Source organism: Capra hircus, chromosome 3 (assembly GCF_001704415.2).
Source record: "Capra hircus breed San Clemente chromosome 3, ASM170441v1, whole genome shotgun sequence".
Lineage (NCBI taxonomy): Eukaryota > Metazoa > Chordata > Mammalia > Artiodactyla > Bovidae > Capra > Capra hircus.
The window spans coordinates 6251632-6272152 of record NC_030810.1 but is presented as its reverse complement, the minus strand read 5'-3'; positions in this window follow the sequence as shown (position 1 = coordinate 6272152).

The following is a 20521-nucleotide window of genomic DNA, read 5'->3' as shown; positions in this document are numbered from 1 at the left end:
TGACAAAAAAAAAATACAAAATCTGGGTAGCTTTTATATGTTGAAAAATAATAAAAATTATTTCTATTAAGAAAACACTAAACAAATTGCTTCATTGTGAATGCTAGCCAAACTGTAGGAAAGAAGACTAAATCTCTACATTTCTTTGCAAATTCAGAAAAAGTAAATATTCCCCAACTTACTCTGTGAGCCCTGTGTTCGAGCTCAGTCACTCAGTCCTATGTGACCCTATGGACTGTAGTCTGCCAGGCTCCTCTGTCCATGGGATTCTCCAGGCAAAGATACTGGAGTGAGTTGCCGTGCCCTCCTCCAGGGAATCTTCCGGACCCAGGGATCCAGCCTGTGTCTCTTATTGTCTCCTGCATTGATAGGTGGATTCTTTACAACTAGCGCCATCTGGGAAGCCCCAAGTCCAGTGTTATCCTCATCCCAAGCAAAGACATTACAATACATAAAAATTATAGACATATATCCTTTAGGAACATAGATAACAACAGCCTTTGTTGGCAAATTGAACCCAGTAACTAGGAAAAAGGGCTTCCCCCATGGCTCACTGGGTAAAGAATCCACCTGCATTGCAGGTGATGCTGGAGACTCAGGTTCGACCCCTGAATCAGAAAGAGCCCCTGGCAGAGGGCATGGCACCCCGCTCCAGTATTCTCGCCTGGAGAATTCCATGGACAAAGGAGCCTGGTGGGCTACAGTCCAAGGGTTTTGAAGAGTCAGACACTACTGAAGCAACTTAGTACACACACACACATACACACACACACAACAAGGAAACTACATCATGATCAGTTGAGTTTATCCCAGGAATGAAAGGTTGAATTAACATTTAAGAATCAATCAACATAATTCATGAACAGAAAAAATTATTTTGAATAAATTCAGAATAAAATTGAAGAAATGCAAAAATAGAATTTAACAAAATTCAATACTCATTCATGATTCAATACTCATTCATTCATGATTCAACAAGCTGAGAATAGAAGTGTCCCTTCCCAAGGTGATAAAAGGCATCTATGAAAAAACTGTGCCTGATGTTGTATATAATGGTGAGAGACCAGATGCTTACCCCTTATACTGGGAGCTAGGCAAGTGATTACACAATCACCAATCTTGCTCAGTTTTGTCCTTGAGTTACCAGACAGTGAGACAAGAAAATTAAATGCATATAACAGCATAAAATCAGAAAAGAAGAAGTAAAACTTTTGTTTGCAGATCATTCACGGGGAAAATCCAAAGGAACGGATGATAACAAAGAGAGGGAGCCTCAAGAAGGAGTGAATATATGCATACATATAGCTGATTCACGCTGCTGTATAGCAGAAACTAACACGACATTGTAAAGCAATTCCACTCCAATAAAAAGAACTATGACGAGGATTTAGCAAGGCCACAGGATAAAATAACAATCCTTATATGAGAAGCAATTGTACTTCTGTATACTAGCAACAAATAATTGGAAAATATCATGTGAAACAAAAACAACAGCACTAACAACAGCATCAAAAAATTCTGAAACACTGAGGGGAAAATTTAGCAAACTACCTTAAGACCTTCACGCTGGAAATCACCAAGTGTTGCTCCAAGTAATTAAAAGAGACTGAAATAAATAAAGAGGTATATCCAATTAATGAATTGGATAATTCAATATTACCCAAATGTCAAATGTCTCAGAAGCAATCTATAGACTTGATGCAACTCCAACCAAAACCCTAGCAAACATTTTGGTAGTGATTTAGAAGCCAACTCTACAATTTATTTGGAAATGCAACAATATTGAAAAAGAGGAAAGACTTGAAGAGCTAACACTATCTGATTTCAAGACTTACTATAAAGATTTTTAATGTGTATGTTATATTGTTATAATATTAAAGTAAAATTTAAAATATAATGACCAATGTGTAGATTCTTAGAAGTCCTTTATTTTCACAACTTAGATTCTAGCAACATTGCCTATGTCTCTCATCTCCCCTTACATCTCTCGTCCATTTTTTTTTTCTCGCAAATTGCTTTAAAATGAAGCAGATTAGCTGTCTTTGTTTCTGTACTTTACCATCCACTACCCTGTGGGGTTTAGATTTTCATCAAGTGGCTTATCATAATGTTTTCTTCAAAAGACAGCTCCTAGCCTAAGAATAATTCTAGTTATAATCATTAAGCTAATAAAATTTACATCTTCCTAAAGCTATGGAGGATGACGATGGACTGATAGATGTAAATACAGACTTTCCTTAATAATACTGCACTTTCAAGATTTCAAGATAACATGACGCTAATTATTTCACTCTCTGCTAGAAGCTTCTAGTTTCTATGGTGATGTGGTATCTCCAGCCATACCTGCCTGTTTGAGATCCCTTATAATTGGAGTAAGACATGTGATATTAAATCCTTGATACACAGTTGAGTGAACAGTACATCATTTTGACAATGCATTTTGCAGTGAAAGGCAAATAGCTATGCGTTCAGATGGTACAGCAAACACATTTCTGGGGTGTTAAATATTCAGAAAATAGGTGTGCCCTGTTAGCACTCTTCAGAGCTCACTCAGAGCCTTGTACAGTAGAATAGGGTGGGTATAAACAGCCTCCATCTCCAAGTCCATCTTAGAGGACAAATTTCCTGGAAATACCAGGGGAGACGTATTAAAATCTGCTTCTGAACATAATCCTGAATCATAAATTCTGTTACTAGAACAACCAGATTCCAATATACATCGTTTGACATTTGGTCTATTTTAGGAAACAAAATATGAAGAATCAGGAGCATTTGGTAATTTGTTCCTGATTCGCTTTCCATTTTTCTAGAAAATGCATTCATCTGTATGAATTTCTGTCTTTGGGGGGTTAAAAAGGAAACAAGAAAGTAGATCTCAGGCATCCCCAGGCGGTCCCTGGAGTTCTCCAACTAGTCCTCCACGACTGAGCTGGGAAACCCGTTTGAGTCCCAGGCCAGGTTCAGGGGGCCATGCTGATGCAAAAGACAAGCTCCACGAGGTGTGCAGGAGAACCTATGAATCCCAGGGAACACTCGGGGAGACAGGTCTTCCATCACTGAGAGCTACCTGTCTGTCTGGCCTGCCCTTATCAGATCCTGGATACACAGCATGTGAAGAGCACGTCAGTCTTCCCTGGTGGCTTAGCTGTAAAGAATCTGCCTGCAATGCAGAAGACACAGGAGACGTATGTTCGATTCCTGGGTCGGGAAGATCTCCTGGAGTAGGGCATGGCAACCCACTCCAGTATTCTTGTCTAAAGAATTCCATGAACAGAGGAGCCTGGTGGGCTATAGTCCATGGGGTCTCAGAGTTGGACACGACTGAAGCAACTTAGCAAGAAGATCGTTGCAGCAAAGTATTTACAGTAAGTCGCCTACATATGAACCTTCAGGTTGCAAACTTTCGAACATGTGAACATGTGTTCTCATGTCCAATCATGTAAGTTAGTTCATATGTCTGGTGTACTTTGTCACATGGCTGCATCCTCTACAACTGGTTGTGCTTTTGTGCACTTTTCTGTGCACGACTGTACAGAGGACAGCGGTGCAGTATCTTTATTTCAAGCCCAGGATATCCAGAAGTGAAGTGTGAAAGCAACAGTGATATCGTTGGTATGCTAAGAAGCACCAGCTGTTATACTGTGAAGTGAAGTGAAGTGAAAGTCACTCAGTCGTGTCCGACTCTTTGCGACCCCATGGACTATACAGTCCATGGAATTCTCCAGGCCAGAATACTGGAGTGGGTAGCCTTTTCTTTCTCCAGGGGATCTTCCCAACCCAGGAATCGAACCCAGGTCTCCTTCATTGCAGGTGCATACTTTACCAGCTGAGCCACAAGGGAAGCCCAAGAATGCCGGAGTGGATAGCCTATCCCTTCTCCAGCGGATCTTCCTGACCCAGGAATCGAACTGGGGTCTCCTGCATTGCAGGTGGGTTCTTTACCAACTGAGCTATGAGAGAAGCCCGCCACCAGCTGTCACACTGCATGACTGTGCTTTTCAAGGTACTATGCATGCTATGTGCTCAGTCACTTCAGTCACGTCCAACTCTTTGTGATGCCAAGGACTATAGCCTGTCAGATCCCTCTGTCCATGGGATACTCCAGGTAAGAACCCTGGAGTGGGTCGCCATACCCTCCTCCAAGGGATCTTCCCCACCTAGGGATGGAACCCTCATCTCTTAAGTCTCCAGCATTGGCAGGTGGGTTCTTTACCACTAGCTCTATAAGGTACTATACAGTAGTATTAAAAATGTTTTCTTTCTTCTTCTTTGTGTCTGTTTATTTTTTATGTATTATTTGCATGAAAAGTATTGTAAATCTATTACAATACAGTGTTTTGTAGCCGATGGTGTCAGTTGGGTACCTAGGCTAACTCTGTTGGACTTACAAACTAACTGAACTTATGAACGCACTCTCAGAACAGATCTCATTTGTACATGGGGGACTTACGGTCCAGTGAAACTCCATGACTCGCTGTTTAGAGTCAAAAGCAGCAAAGAAAGAGAACTGAGCTGCTGGTGGGGCACACACAAGGAGCTTGGCTCTGGAGCCCAGCAATGGCAAGCAGCAAGAGATGTTCAACACCCACAGGGCTGCAAGACCGTGAGTCACTCAGGTTTCTTGGCAACGTCCTCAAAGTGGCCAAAGCTGAAAACCACAACAGCAGCAACCCAGCTCCATGAATCCAGCACCTGAGGTGATACTTATCTGAACCCAGGTCTGGGGTGAGTTCTGCCCATGTAAAGAGACAGTATTTAATGTTTTCTGTGAACACGTGACCTTGAAATCTATCTACTGCTCTGAGAGGAAAGAAGCAAATCAAATAAAAACTGGCCAGAACTTTACCCCATGTAGTCATTGTTCTTGGCACTTGAGAGGGTTCCAGTTACTAAAACAAACACCAGCATTGAACAGATGAAAAGAAAGCATGCGAAAAGCTGAGTAAATAAATTCTAAATAACAGCTAAAGGTAACAACGGGGTGGATACCATGTGGCAGTTGAGGAATAACTGCTAGGTGAATTAGAATAATAAAAGTGCTATTTGAAGAATACTGAATTTTAGACATACTCTCACGGACTTCTAGAACATATTTTTCAGCAGAATGAGTAATCTGGAGCAATTTGCTAATCATCGGCTTCACTAGATCTTGATGATGTCACCCAGTATCAGAACATTGATAAATTATTATATTTCCATTTACTTGAATATAGTGTTGATTTCTGTTTGTGGCTTTTTCCTAATTGAAGAACAGTTGATTTACAATGTTGTGTTAATTTCAAGTGTGCAGTAAAGTGATTCAGTTTCATATACGTTCTTTGGTAGATTCTTTTCCATTATAGGCTGTTACAAGGTACTGCAGATAGTTCCATGTGCTACACAATAAGTCCTTGCTGTTTACTTATTTTAATTATAGTAGTGTGTATCTGTTAATCCCAAACTCCTAATTTATCCCTCCCACCTCTTCTCTCTCATCTGTTTGATTTTAACCAACACTTATCTAAGGGAATGCAGAGTACCCAATTTGTGGATTTCTACAATCAATATTAACTTCCAAGTTTCCTCCTATAGCCATTTTGGAGATATTTCCTATGATTGACTACAGCTCGCTCACCAGAAATGGGAATGCCACTCCACGCAGCACTGACTTGAGAAAATAGATTTGGTCAGGACAATTGGCTGGAGACATACTCTAAAGCTAAAAAGAAAATCCATTAAGTTTTGTGCCCGTTTCGCATTGTCTTCGCATTACCTCCTCCATTAACGCAAATAATTTAGTTATATAAAGTACATCGAAACTATTATGAACCTTATAACAAACGATTTCCTTAGCTCTGCTTAAAGTTTTCCATTTCCACTAAGGCACCCAGTGCCTTTTCCAGAACTGCCCTCTTCACCTCACAGAGAAAAAGAGCATTTTTGGAAAAATGACCTAACACAGGTGTTCTCAAGCTTGAGTTCCCCCAGCTACACAGACCAGATGATGCTCACAGGCATGACACAGATCCTACTTGTTGGCTGTCATTCCAGCCCTTCTCGCCTTTCAATAAAGCAAAACACATGTGAGTCAGGGAGAATCGCATCCTGGAAGCAGCAGCTCTCTTCTATTGTAAAGTAAATCATTCACCAACCTGAGTCCTCTACACACTGCCAGCAACAAATGACTTAGAGTATCCCAAGCATGTGGGCTATCCCCACGTGCTGCAACAGCCTGGATGAAAACAGCTCATGTCGAGTAGAAAACAATCCCGACATCTTAAGTGACACACATTCCCCCAAAAAAGAATGGAATTTATTTTGCAAGCAACCAAATACGTAAAATGGCAAACCACTCCAGTATTCTGGCCTGGAGAATCCCATGGACAGAGGAGCCTGGTGGTCTACAGTCCATGGGGTCTCAAGGAGTCAGACACGACTGAGCGACTAACACCACGACTAAAGTCATTCAGTGCTTTAGCAATGAAAGTACTGAAAGTCATCAGCTATGGGAGGATCATATCTTCCAAGCCCCAGATTGGAACAAATCTGCTACAGGTGGTCAAAAAAACACAACAAACAGATTAAATATTTAAATTCAAGATGGTCTCGTAAAATCTGAGATGTCACGAAGTCAGGTGAGGGGAGCAGGGAGAATGCTCAGCAAAAGTGCGGACAGAGGTGAAAGATTAGGAATGGAAGAAGATCCAGAGGGCGGAGAGGAATGGGGTCCATGACCTGATCCAGGCAGCATGAGGTGTGCACGGTGGGTGTGTCCTTGGGTCTGGTGAGGCAACACCGGCTCTTGCCCACCAGCCTGCACTGCTGGGAACCAAAACTTAGATTCCCTGGTGTCTCACATTTCACTGTTCTCTTTGGGACCAAGAGGAGATCCCCTTCAGAAAATCCGCATGCCTCTATTCTTGGACAGGGCTTCCCTGGTTGCTCAGGTGGTAAAGAATCTGCCTGCAAATGCAGGAGACACCAGCTCAATCCCTGGGTCGGGAAGATCCCCTGGAGAAGAGAATGGCAGCCTACTCGAGTATGCTTGTCTGGACAATTCTGCAGACAGAGGAGCCTGGGAGGCTACAGTCCATGGGGTTGCAAGAGTTGGACACGACTGAGCAACTAACACTTTCATTCTTGGGTAAGTCTTTCTAAACCTCAGAACCGCTGTGTAGAACACGACAGCACCAAACCTACTCAGAGAATAGCCGCAAGGCCGACAGCCAAACAAACTTTCCCCTCTGTTGTCAAAATCACTCGAGTCCTGCGAGGCAGAGCTGTTCTCGCCTGCTCCAAGTGCTTTTCGAAACAGAGCATCACGAGAGGATTCCTAAGGAGGAAATATTTATAAGGCCTGGTGGCCGATAAAAATATCTCATTAATAAACATTTAGGGAAGTGAAAGTGTTTCTGTAAATAATACCAAGATGAACAATCCTTAATATCAAGAGGAAAATCTTTGGTTGGTAAAAAGTGGGGAGTCTATTTTAGTTCTTGATTTGGGGGATCCAAACGTACTTAGCAAAGTGGAAGAAACTCCAAAATATTAGGAAACTAAAATGCCTGCAGAAGTTAAGCTTTGGGGAATCACAAAAAAGAGACGCAGATGACTGAACAACAGTGGATGGGTTTTGAGGTTATAGGGGTATTCCAGAATGATCTGTGTAAGAGAAGGTGGCCAAATGCAGCACACACACAATTATGTTTATACAGTTATGTATATACAGTTACGTTTTATCATTTTGTGCTTTTTAAAAATATTGTATTTAAACGAACAGATTATTTGGAATTTGCCTTGCATGTTCTGATGCTGTTATGTAGCAGAAGATTCCAGACTATTGTGTTGTGGTTCAGTCGCCAAGTCGTGCCTTTTTGTGACCCCACGGGCTGCAGCGCACGCCAGGCTCCTCTATCCTCCCCTATCTCCTGGAGTTTACTCAAATTCATGTTCCTTGAGTGGGTGATGCTCTCTCACCATCTCATCCTCTGCCACCCCTTTCTCCTTCTCCTGACTATTACACCATCTTTCATTTATTCTCTCATTAAGCCGGGAATGATTGAGTGTCAGACCCTGTGAGAGAGGGCAGAAGACAAAGGCAAACACCCGCAAGCTTTGCCCTCCTGTCCTTGGAGGCTAAGGAAACAGAAATCAGCCTGGAATTAAGGCAATCTGTGGTGAGCATCCCCAAGGAAAGTGGCAAGATATCTCTCTTCTCTGTGCAGAGGGACTCAGGCTGACCAACCACCCTGCTTTGCCTGGGGCTGTCTCAGTTTGGTGGCAAAATTCCCTGGACACCCACCCAGTCCTGGGCAAACTGGAAATTGATTAGTCACTTAGCAGGTAGGAGTGGCCCCTGCTGGGAAGGGATGATGAGCAGGCAATTGTGCAGAGTTGATTGGATGGATCTGGGCTTGAGGTGTAAATTGGAGCGGCTACCATATGGCTGATGGTGAACTGAGTGGCCCTCCCCCAGGGAGAGAGGGTGAGACCTTTGTCATCAAAGTGAACTGAGCTCCACTTTCCTGGGAAGGCTTCTCGCTTTGACTCTGTTGACAGATACTAACATATTCTCCCTCACTTCCTTTTTAGTTCTCGTTTACTTGATATGTGTTGGCCTCAATTTGTCTCCTCTTTCATCATCGTGTTTTAAGCCTGTCTTTCATCATCGTGTTTTAAGCCTGAGTTTTGTAAGGAGCCTACCGTTGGGTTTGGGGGATTTTTCATTCAACTTTCTCCTTTAACTTAGAGGAATAACCCATTTATACTCATTGTCGTCATTTATAGTCAGTTTTGTTTCTGTCATCTTTTGAATGTTTTTTTCTTTGTTTTCTAATTGCTTGCTTTCTAGTCTGTTTTGTTCGGATAGGTTTTTGTTTCTCTGTTTTTTTCTTTTATGATGCTAGACTTCATTGTGATCTGTAGGGTAAACAGCCTTTTAATTTCGTTAATTGCTACATCATAGATTTTTTAAATGCATTTAAAATGTATTCTTCACCTGAAGGGAAACCAGTCATCAGAGTCAGCAGGGAAGTAGATTGTGTAATATCCTTTGAGGAAGATGGTGGGTTTGTTCTAAAAATTGCTACCTCAATTTTAATATTTAACTCTGCACATCCCCTGCTCTTTCCCGTCTTGATTTCCTCAATTCAAGTTCCGTTTTAGGGTTCATGGGTATTTTATTCCACTGTTTTTTTATTTCTTTAATTCCATTATTTCTTTAATTATTGGTTTTGCCCTCATCTCCATTCTGTACTCTCTGAAATGTTATTGTCTGTAATCCTTAGCTCTGTCCTTCACATACTTTTTCTTTCGGTCTTGATTTAGTCAGCTCAGGCTGCTCTGACAACTACCGCAGGCAAGGCGGCTAAAACAATAGTATGTCTCACAGGTCTGGAGGCTGGAAGTCTGCAATCAGGGAGCCAGTTTAGTTGAGCTGGGTGAGAACCCTCTTCCTGGGTCTGTCTTACCAGGGCACCAATCCCACAATGGGCTTCCCTGGTGGTTCAGACGGTAAAGAATCTGCCTGCAATGCAGAAGATGCTGGTCTGATCCCTGGGTTGGGAAGATCTCCTGGAGAAGGGAATGGCAACTCACTCCAGTATTCTTGCCTGGAGAATCCGATGGACAGAGGAGCCTGGCGGGCTGCAGTCCATGTGGTTATGAAGAGTGGGACACGACTAACACTCAGTCCCACGATGAGGGCTCCACCCTCACAACCTGAGGATCTCCCGAAGACCTCATCTTCAAATACCACCACTCCTTGGATTAGAGTTTCAAGATATGAATCTGGGCGGGGGAGGGGGAATCACAAGCACACACTTACATCCCCCTCTATAACACAATGGACTGTGATTCTTCTATTTGCTTCTAGCAGCATTCTCCCTGGCAGAAAACAGATATTTACCAAAGCCGGTTTTGTCAAAATACCACATAAAAGGAAATCAAGAGCAGCAGAAGGGATGAGGCAGGGGGAGAATCTAATCCTGACTTGACCTTAGCCAGGTGGATATTGAAGAAAAGAGATGCAGAGCCCCTGAGGCCCCTCCCATCATCCACATTTGTGACTGTCACCCCAAACGCTCGGAAACGCTGCTCCCCAGACTCCACTCAGACCGCACCCTCTCACCTCTCCAGCTGCTGCCCCTGAAACCAACAAGCAGCAAGTTGGGGGAAAAGAAGCTGGTCACTCTCTAGTTATTGTCCTCCTCGTCCTCATCCATGCCGTCCAAATTTCTTGAGAAACTGCTAAGCTCTGGGCATCCATCTTCACCTCCAGTGTCTGCCCAATCCCTTGCGGTCTGCCCTCTGCCCCATGCCCCTCTGCCATCGCTAAAGTGACCCACTATCTTCCCATGGCCAAGCCATGGATGTTTCCTGGCCTTCATCTTTTTAGTCATCATGCTGACACCCAACCCTACTGATCCCTTTACTCCTACTGGAAATATTTTCACCCCTATCTATCCTGTCTTCCTTTCTATGTCTTTGTCTGTCCCTTCTTAAGCTTTCCTCAACTCCTCTTTGATACTCATTCATTCACTAAACAAACATTTGCGGAGCACCAACTATTTGCCGGTAGATGTAGCAGTGACAATAATCTCTCATTTCATGGAACTTGCAGTCCAACACAGAAGGAGGGAAAGAGCAAGGAGTGAACGATAAATGAATAAATGAAGAAGTGTGTCAGACGATCAAAGGGTCAGAAATCCTGGGCAGCGAAATAAAGCAAGGCAAAGCTGATAGAGAGAGGCACTGGAGCGGGGAATCTCACTGGGTGAAGGCCATCAGAAATCAGCCCTCTGAGAAGGAGACAGCACATCAGAGCTGGGACAATGTGAGAGGGACTGGAGAGCTGGGGGGCGTGCGTGTGGAAAACAGAGCAGCGAGTCCCAAAGAAGCCGAAGTAGGTGGCTATCGGGTGTGTTCCAAGCATAACCGGGGGAATATGGCGGGAGAGGGAAATGGAGAGGGAAGGCGAAAGCCAAAATGCCCGGGGTGAGTGACAAAGGCCCCTGCACACCAAGGGGGAGAGGCCGTTGTTCTCCAGGCAGTGCCCTTGCTCTTCCTTCTCTGTATACTTTCAGGGCAGGACGTCGCCCAAACCCAGAGCCTCCATGGCCACCTTCATCCCCGTGAAGCCAAGCCTACTTCAGCTCAAACTTCTCAGTTAAGCACCAGGTCCTACGGCTTCCCTGGTGGCTCAGTAGGAAAGAGTCCGCCTGTTAAAACAGGGGACATAGGTTCAATCCCTGATCCAGGAAGATCCCACATGCCAGGGGGCAGCTAAGCCCACGTGCCACAACTGCTGAGCCCATGTGCTGCCACTCCTAAAGCCCCTGCACCCTGGTGTCCGCGCTCCACCGGAGAAGCCACCGCAATGAGAAGCCGGTACATTGCAACTCGAGAGTGGCTCCCGCTCGCCACAGCCCCAGAAAAGCCCACCCAGCCACAAAGGCCCAGCCTGGCCAAAAATAAAAAAAATTATTTTTTTTTTTAAAAGAAAGAAACATGCAAGCCTCTCTATATTTAAGAGCAATCAGGTACTGCGAATGAAATGGCAACCCACTCCAGTATTCTTGGCTGGAGAATTCCATGGATGGAGGAGCCTGCTGGGCTGTGGTCCATGGGGTCGCAAAGAGTTGGACACGACTGAGCGATGATCACACACACTCTCTAGTTAAGGCAGCTCTTCTCCTCACATGTCCCAAATTCATCTCAGACTCGACGTGTCCAAACCTGATCACGTCATTTCCTCTGGAACGTCTCACCATCTGACACTCACCTAGTGGAGTCATGGTCTACTGAGGTCATCAGGCTGAACTCTTTCAGAGGCATTTTTCAAGACCCCTTCCCCCTCATCCCCAACACAGCCACCAAACTATGGTTTCTGCTCAATAATATCTTCTCTCTCTGCCCTCCACTTTTGTTACATTTTCACTGTCCTGGTCTGGATTCTCAGCACTTCTTGCCACAAATATAACAACCAGTTAACTATTCTCTTTGACCTAAGTCTGATCCTCTTTGGGTCCATCCTGCATATTCCTGACAGAGGGGACATTTGAAGAGCAGATATCACTATATTCCTACCCTGTTTCAAGTCTAGAGTTCTTAGTTCAAATCCCTTGGAAAGGTGATCTGTCCATCATTTGGCTGCCTTTAAAAAAAAAATTTTATGTATTTATTTTTTTTTGAGGGGGGTTGTTCTGGGTGTTAGTTATGGCATAAGAGATCTTTAATTGCAGCATGTGAGATCTAGTTCCCTGACCAAGGATTGAACCAGGGCCTCCAGCATTGGAAGCGGGAGCCTTAGCCTCTGGACCACCAGGGAAGTCCCTCATTCTTAAATGCATTCCTCCCCAACACACACACACACACACACACACACACACACACTCACACACTCACACACTCACACACTCACACACTCACACACTCACACACTCACACACACACTCCCATCCCACCCCTCAGTCATCAGCTGGACCTGGCAATGTCTCTGGCCGTTCTGTACCTCCATGCCTTCCTTCCTGCTTGCTCCTCTGCTTACATGCCTAGAACCTCTTCAATTAATTTATGCCCATCATTCTTCAAAATACAACCCCAGTCAATGCTGGCACATCCATAGAGAGAAACACTATATTCTGTGAACGTCTTCAGAAGCATCTGTAGGATATTTTTGTTTATACAAAAAAATAAGCTGCAGAGTACTGTGCACGGGATGCTATTATTTGTGTTGGCGGGGGGGGGGAAGATTATTAGAAATATAATAGCAGAAGTAAAGATAATTTGGTAGAATATTTTGAAAATTAAAACAGTAGTGATATCTTTTAAAAACAGAGCAAAAGGATAAAGGGATAGAAAGCAGGTGGGGGGAAAATATAAGAAAAATAGAGCATCAATCCAGGATGTCAAACAACTGAATAATAGGGGCTCCAGAAAGAGAAAATAGAGTGACCATTTATTTCTAGGCTTTTTGTAGAAAAACATCAGGAAAATTTCTCACAATTTAAAGATATGTGTTTTCAGATTGAAAGGGCTGTTAAATTATCCATCATAAATTATAATAGATGAAAAATACCAAGAGAGGGCTCAAGAATTTTCACAAGCTGGAAACAGGAGAAGTACTTAGAGAAGTTTCTAAGTATACCAACAGAGAGAAAAATATATATCCATAAGATATTACATCTCTGCACATTTGGTGTAAAAACAAAAAAATTGGTTTCCCTGGATGATGTGATAAACGTCTTGTTAATAAATAACTCACTTTTTCATTATTTCCTGTGTTTTCCCTCCTCTTTGGTTGCCACGTGGACCCCTAACCCCATGAGCCTTCTTTCCAAGTGTGTCTGGACAGAGTCTGTCTGGTTGCCTCTTCACGGTGGTTCTCTGAACATATCTGGCTATCTGGAAAGAGGGCAGGTTGCCTGCTACCTGCTCTCTGCCCTACCCAAACCCTCGCTTGGCCTCATCTGGGGGACAGTGGCTGGAGCCCCTCAGGCTGATACATGGAGCAATCAGCTCAAAGACTGGAGAGGGGTTGTCCAGGGCCAAGGTCAGAGCAGGCCACCTCCCAGTGTGGTCCCTATGCCCCATGTAGTGTTTCCAAGGATGCTTGAGTCTGCTGACCAGAGGGAAGGCCAGCCTGGCAGCTTCTAGATTCATCTCCAGGACTCTCAGATAAGCCATGAAATCTCTTGGTGCCTGGGAAGAATGAATTATGAGGTCAAGACTGATCCTGTCATGGAGGCCTGAAGAGCATGACCGCCCCTGAGTGCCAAGTGGCCTGGCAAAATAGATTCTGTGCACTGCTCAGCGGCTGGAGGTCAGATTCTGGAGCAGGGCAGACCCAGAGACAAATTTTATCTTGATTTTAGCGGTGATCTTTGCTGAGTCATTCAAATTCTCTGAGCCTCGATTTCTGTATTAACCATATCTTATGTTTCATGGTGAATTGACATCTGTGTCCAATCCCTAAACATAGTAAACAACTTGTGCTCAAGCTTGTTTTTCAGTTTCAAAGCAACCGATCCAGGGTTCACACCCGACCACTTCACTCATTGGGCCCCACACTCCAGACCACTATCCACCTGCCCTAATTACACTGGGGCCTGCTAGCAGACAGCTAGGGACAGAGAATCAGACATGAATGAAGCGACTTATGCCCCGGAACCTGCTGCAATTATTCAAAACAGCCAGTCCCATGCTGCTTACCTGGCCATACCCATTACTCTCCTTGGAATCCACAGTACAGGTTTCTTACCCTCATCCCCTGGCTCCCTCTGTCTCCCACAGAACCCTGGTTCCTCTCCAGGCAGCCCAGTGTGCCTCACCTCCTGTTTCTAAGAAACTGTATGATTTAAAAAAATGTGTATAATAATATATATATATATATATATGTATTAGTCACTCAGTCTTGTCTGCCTCTTCGATCTCATGGACTATAGCCCACCGGGCTCCTCTGTCCATGGAATTCTCCAAGCAAGAATACTAGAGTTGGTATCCATTCCCTTCTCCAGGGATCTTCCTGACCCAGGGATCAAACCCAGGTCTCCTGCTTGGCAGGCAGATTCTTTACCATCTGAGCCACGAGAGAAGCCCAATTTAAATCCATATTTAAGCCTGATTTAAACAAACGTTGATGTGATCAATAGTAACTGATAGTTTGGGGGGAAATAGAAGAAAGCTGCATGCTCCTGGCCCCATGGCAAGCGGTGTGCACACAATAGGAACAAGTTCAGGCAAATCTTAGAGCTCTGAGTAGGCTTTTCTGCTCTTTCTGCTGCTCCCTAAGCTCCAGTTGCAAAAGTATCACCTCACCCTTAAATTCCCAAACTGACCAAGTTTTATTAAATTCTCACAGTTTGACATTGAAATAGTCACTGTGATGAGGCCCAGCCTTGCATAGCTGGGGTGTGCTGTGCTGGGACACCTCAGGTTGCAGCTAATCTAGTCTGTCCAGCCACATCATCCCCAGGGTCACACATCCCACCTGGCACCACACACCACACCACACACACAGCAGCTTGCTCCTTCTCAGAGCAGGCTCAGCCTGGGATGTCGCCCCTCCTCCCTGCTTCTAACCTTGGACAAATTACACCCTCAGGGCCTTTGCCATCCAGCCCTGAGGATGCCCACCCGCCACCTGTGTGCAGGCTGGGCCAGGTGGCTGTCCTGTGTGCGCCCTGACACTCAACTACTTAACAATTTACAGAGTAACTGTCTATTCCCACAGCTGTCTGATTCTTCAGTAGAAGGATGTAGGATGTACCTAGGGCTTCCCTCGTGGCTCAGACCATAGAGAATCCACCTGCAATGTTGGAGACCTGAGTTCAGTGGCTGGGTTGGGAAGATTCCTGGAGGAGGGCATGGCAACCCACTCCAGTATTCTTGCCTGGAGAATCCCCATGGACAGAGGAGCCTGGTGGGCTACAGTCCATGGGGTGGCAAAGAGCTGGACAGGACAGAGTGACTAAGCATAACACAGGATGTACTTAACCTTTCTATCCCTAGCTCCTGGCACACTGACTGGGATATATGAGCATTCTAGATAGATTTGTTAAATGAATAACTGAATACTTGAGGACAGAAATGGATATTTATTTAGGAGTATTTCTAGAAGTTTCCTGAGAGCCGCAGAACTCCTTTCAGCTGAATTTTTTATCTGTCTCCCTTCTGGATTCTGCACGTGTACCTGTGACATCCTAGCCACTCCCCTGTGTGTATGAATGAACTAGAGACACCCAGGAGGAAGGAGGGCTCAGTGTCACAGCAGCGTAGGGCGGGAAGGACAGAGCTTTCCACAAACAGCAAACAGGTTGTCCAACATTTTCTCATGAAACAGGGACTCTCTTATAGCTCATGTTGAGTTATTGGCAGAGCAAGTTTTTCTGATCTGCAGTGGTGGGTGAGGGGGCGGAGGGTGGGAAAAGCTGAGGACGGAAGAGCATCTGATTCCCCACATCCCTGCATAGTCACGGGGGGCAGGTGGGACCCAGCACCCGCCAACCTCTCCACCCTCACCTCTCTGCATTCTCCACCTCACCCTTTCACTCTAGCCACCCTGCCATCACGTCAGCTCCAAAAGGGCACGAAGCTTTCTCCAGCCTCTGAGAACCAGAATATTGCTGCCATACCAGTAAACAGTCTGTCTGACAGTCTGACAGACTTTTATTTTTGGGGGCTCCAAAATCACTGCAGATGGTGACTGCAGCCATGAAATTAAAAGACACTTACTCCTTGGGAGAAAAGCTATGATCAACCTAGAGAGCATATTAACAAGCAGAGACATTACTTTGCCAACAAAGGTCCGTCAAGTCAGGGCTATGGTTTTTCCAGTAGTCATGTATGGATGTCAGAGTTGGACTATAAAGAAAGCTGAGCGCCAAAGAATTGATGCTTTTGAACTGTGGTGTTGGAGAAGACTCTTGAGAGTCTCTTGACTGCAAGAAGATCCAACCAGTCCATCCTAAAGGAAATCAGTCCTGAATATTCAATGAAAGGATTGATGCTGAAGCTGAAACTCCAATACTTTGGCTACCTGATGCAAAGAATGGACTCATTGGAAAAGACCCTGATTATGGGAAAGATTGAAGGCGGGAGGAAAAGGGGATGACAGAGGATGAGATGGTTGGATGGCATTACCGACTCAATGGATGTGAGTTTGAGCAAACTCTAGGAGTTAGTGATGGACAGGGAGGCCTGGCATGCTGCGGTCCATGTGGTCGCAAAGAGTTAGACACGACTGAGCAACTGAACTGAACTGAACTGAACCAGTAAACAAAGGGCGTTGCAGACATCCAGCCATCACATCACAGCGGCCCCAAGAGCAAGCTCCAAAGGAACTCTGAGTGGAGGCTAGATGCTTCCCCTCTTTGAATCATCAGACTGCAGCCACCCACCCCAGCCACCCACCGTGCACCCTGAGGAGACTCAGGATGAGAAAGCACAGGATACTGGCCCCAGAGAGCTGAGCAGTGTGTCAAAGGAATGGTTTCAGTGAGCCCAGACTCTTGGGTCTTCCCGCGCACAGGCAAACACTGCACTGCTTAACTTGAGACATCTGGTTTTCTTTTATTAATAGTTATGTTTGATGTTCTGACAAGGCCTTTTGTTGCAAAAACTCCTCTATATCCTGGCTGCCCTCACCCTTGCCTCTTGAGAGCAGTTTCTCAGTGTCAACTGAGATGCTGTGTCCCAGGCTTGACATTCTCAGGACATCCGCCGGATCAAACACAGCTCTCATCTTTGAGGTGCGCCCTGCCCTTTCTTTCAGTCGACTCCTCAGACTTGGCCTTTGCTGTGCTGTCTGCCTGCATGCCCCTCCCTGGCTCCTTTCTCTTTGGCACTGATGTCCCCTCCCCCGACGGCCCTCTCTAGCTGTGCTACCTAAGTCAGGGAGTCTCTTGTCTCCTGGTTTGCGTGATTTCCTTTCCAGCTCATACCACCCACGAGCTTGTCCCTTTCCTTCTGTTTCAAGTCATCGCTGGACCCTCAGCACCAGGAAGGCAGAGCTGATGCTGTCTCACCCATCCTCAATTCTCAGGGCTGAGCCCAGGGCCTGGCACACACATGTTCAATGTGTAGGTCTGAATTGCACAACTGTCACTCTTCAGGCTTGTGACTCATGTCAGGAGCATCTTCTCCCTCAGTCAAAATCCACAGAGGGTACTCAGCCAGGCTAGGGTTTTCCCAGAAGCCCCCTCCTCACACTCTCAGTCAGAGATAGCAAGTTTGAAATTCTCTTCAACCATGTGGATGATGCAATTCCTGTTTTATAGATTCCATTGGATAAATACCTTAATGCCTTACACTTGTCTTTTCCCCCTTTTTGTATTTTTTAAATTCTATTTTCCCCTTGACATAGGCATTTTGATCATAACTGATCTCACTTCTCCTAAAGAACATTATTTTTATTTCCTTGTAGAGAACGCCCTTGTCCCTAGAAAGAGACTTTCACGATAAGCCCACGTGCGATTTCTGAGAAGTTACTCCCTAATGTGAAGTGTACTTTACAAGTGGCCAGAATGCCACAGTGTTAGCAAGCTTTGGTAGAGCTCAGGGCAGTATTTATCACTTATTCTTGCTTGAACTGCTGTCTCTAGCAGTGCTGCGCGTACTTAAGAAGCTACCAGCGTGAATAATAGGCGGTGGTGGTCGGTATGGATTAAGCTCACGCTATTGCTGGTTTAAATAACAGTAATTCCATGTTGATGGTCCAAATCCACACCAGCCTCCTCTAACTTCTTGGGCATCTTACTTTCCAACACATGAGACTTCCTAAGATGGCATTTTTCCCCCAATACACTGAGTGCCTGCCATTATAAAGGAGCCTACACTCAGAGAGAAATTTGGCAGGTGAAATCCTTTTGCAAAGCCTGAAGGTCACTTTCTTGGATTCCCTCATCAATGCTTTTCTGCCGGGCAATGCGGTCAGCTCCTTGAACTACAGTGGCTTGCAAAAAGGTATTTCTATGTACAGCTGGTATAAAACCAGGAATGAAAGATTAACTTGTAAGTATGTGTGTGTATACAAAATAACAGTAGTTTATATTTATAAACACTGTAAGCTTGACACTGAGCAATCTGCACACTTTATTTCATTTAATCCTTGCAAATATTATGCCCAGCTCCAGATGAGAAAACACCCAGCTGTTAAGTGATGGGACTGGTATTTAACCCCAGGCAGCCTGATTTCAGCACCAAATATGCACACTGGTTCACACACACACACACCCCTACAACACACACGTTTCATATATACATTCATACACTCTAGCATATTGTAAATGCTTAAGGAAAGGTTTCTGGATGGACACGTAACAGTACTTTGTTAACCACGGGATCTTGGCCAAGTGTGAAACTATGGTCAATGCCTACTTGTTACCCTTGTTGTTCATTGTTCAGTTGCTAAGTCATGTCTGACTCTTTGCACCCCATGGACTGCAGCACACCAGGCTTCCCTATTCTTCACTATCTCCCAGAGTCTGCTCAGACTTACGTCCACTGTGTCGATGACGCCATCCAAATGTCTCCTCCTCCGTCTCCCCCTTCTCTTCCTGCCCTCAATCTTTCCCAGCATTGGGGGTTTTACCAATGAGTTTGGCTCTTCATATCAGGTGGCCAAAGTATTGGAGCTTAGCTTCAGCATCAGTTCTTCCAGTGAGTATTCAGGGTTGATTTCCTTTAGGTTTGATCTCCTTGCTGTCCAAGAGACTCTCAAGAGTCTTCTCCAGCACCACAGTTCGAAAGCATCAATTCTTCGACCCTCAGCCTTCTTTATGGTCCAGCTCTCACATCCATACATGACTACTGGAGAAACCATAGCTTTCACTATATGGACCTTTGTCAGCAAACTGATGTTTATGCTTTTTAATATGCTGTCTAGGTTTGTCATAGCTTTTTTCCAAGGAGCAAGAGTCTTAGTTTTATGGCTGCAGTCATCGTCTGCAGTGACTTTGGATCCACTCTTTGAATCGTTTGAATCCTTTGAAACAAACAAGTATTACTCTTGTACTTAAAAAAACAAGTTATTGAATTTGCTGAATGTGTTTCCACTAGAAATGCTTATTGAGTCATTGAATGTTATAAGTAGCTTTTTTTTTTCTTTTGCCTTTGGAAAGAGAACTAGGAAAACTTGCTAAAATGAGAAAGCATACAGTTAATGGGGAACAACATCTTAAGACCATCTTGCTTTTCAGAACTTCAAAGACAGAAAAGTCCACAGACAACTTACACCTGCCCATGAGGCACTGTCTCTTCCAGCTCATTCCCACATCAAATCCATGAAATACAGGAGTGAGAGTACAAGAGAATCTGTTCACAGGTTTTTCTTTCTTTTTTCAGTTTTCTTTAAACATTCTGACCTCCATAAATTCCTCTCCTAGGATGCAGGCTGCTTTCGAAGATGCTTATAGCACCACGATACGATACCAAGTCCTGGGCTGGTATAGTTGTGGACACCATGAGACAAGCTCTTTGCCCTGAAGGTGAACGCAGCAGGCACTCTGCTGTCAGCGCTGTATCTTGCATTTCCACATCACGTTGTTGTTTGTGCACTTTAACACTTCTTCTTCCCTCACTGCTTAGTGAGCTCAGCTTTCCCCAGACTTATCCTTGGCTTTCTCATTTGATTGTTTCTGTGCTCTGCCCTAGCTCCCTTCCTCGGTGTGGCTGCTTTTCCTCATGTTTGGCCATTTGTGTGCTTCTGGAAAATGTCTTTTCGTAGCTTTTGTCCATTTTCCACTGGCTTGTCTTCTTCAATGCTTCACAGGCATTTTTACACAGAAAGGATATGAGTAATTGGGAATAGCAGTAATAATAGTAGATAAAGCAAAATGAATGCTACTCTGTGCCAGGCTCTTTGCTAAGCACCTTACACGCTGCACTGAATTTTCATTCTCATTTAAGAAACCGAGTCACAGAGAGGCAAGGCTGGCTAGTTCTCTTTCCAAAGGCAAAAGAAAAAAAAAAGCTACTTATAACATTCAATGACTCAATAAGCATTTCTAGTGGAAACACATTCACATTCTAGCAGGCTGGCTTC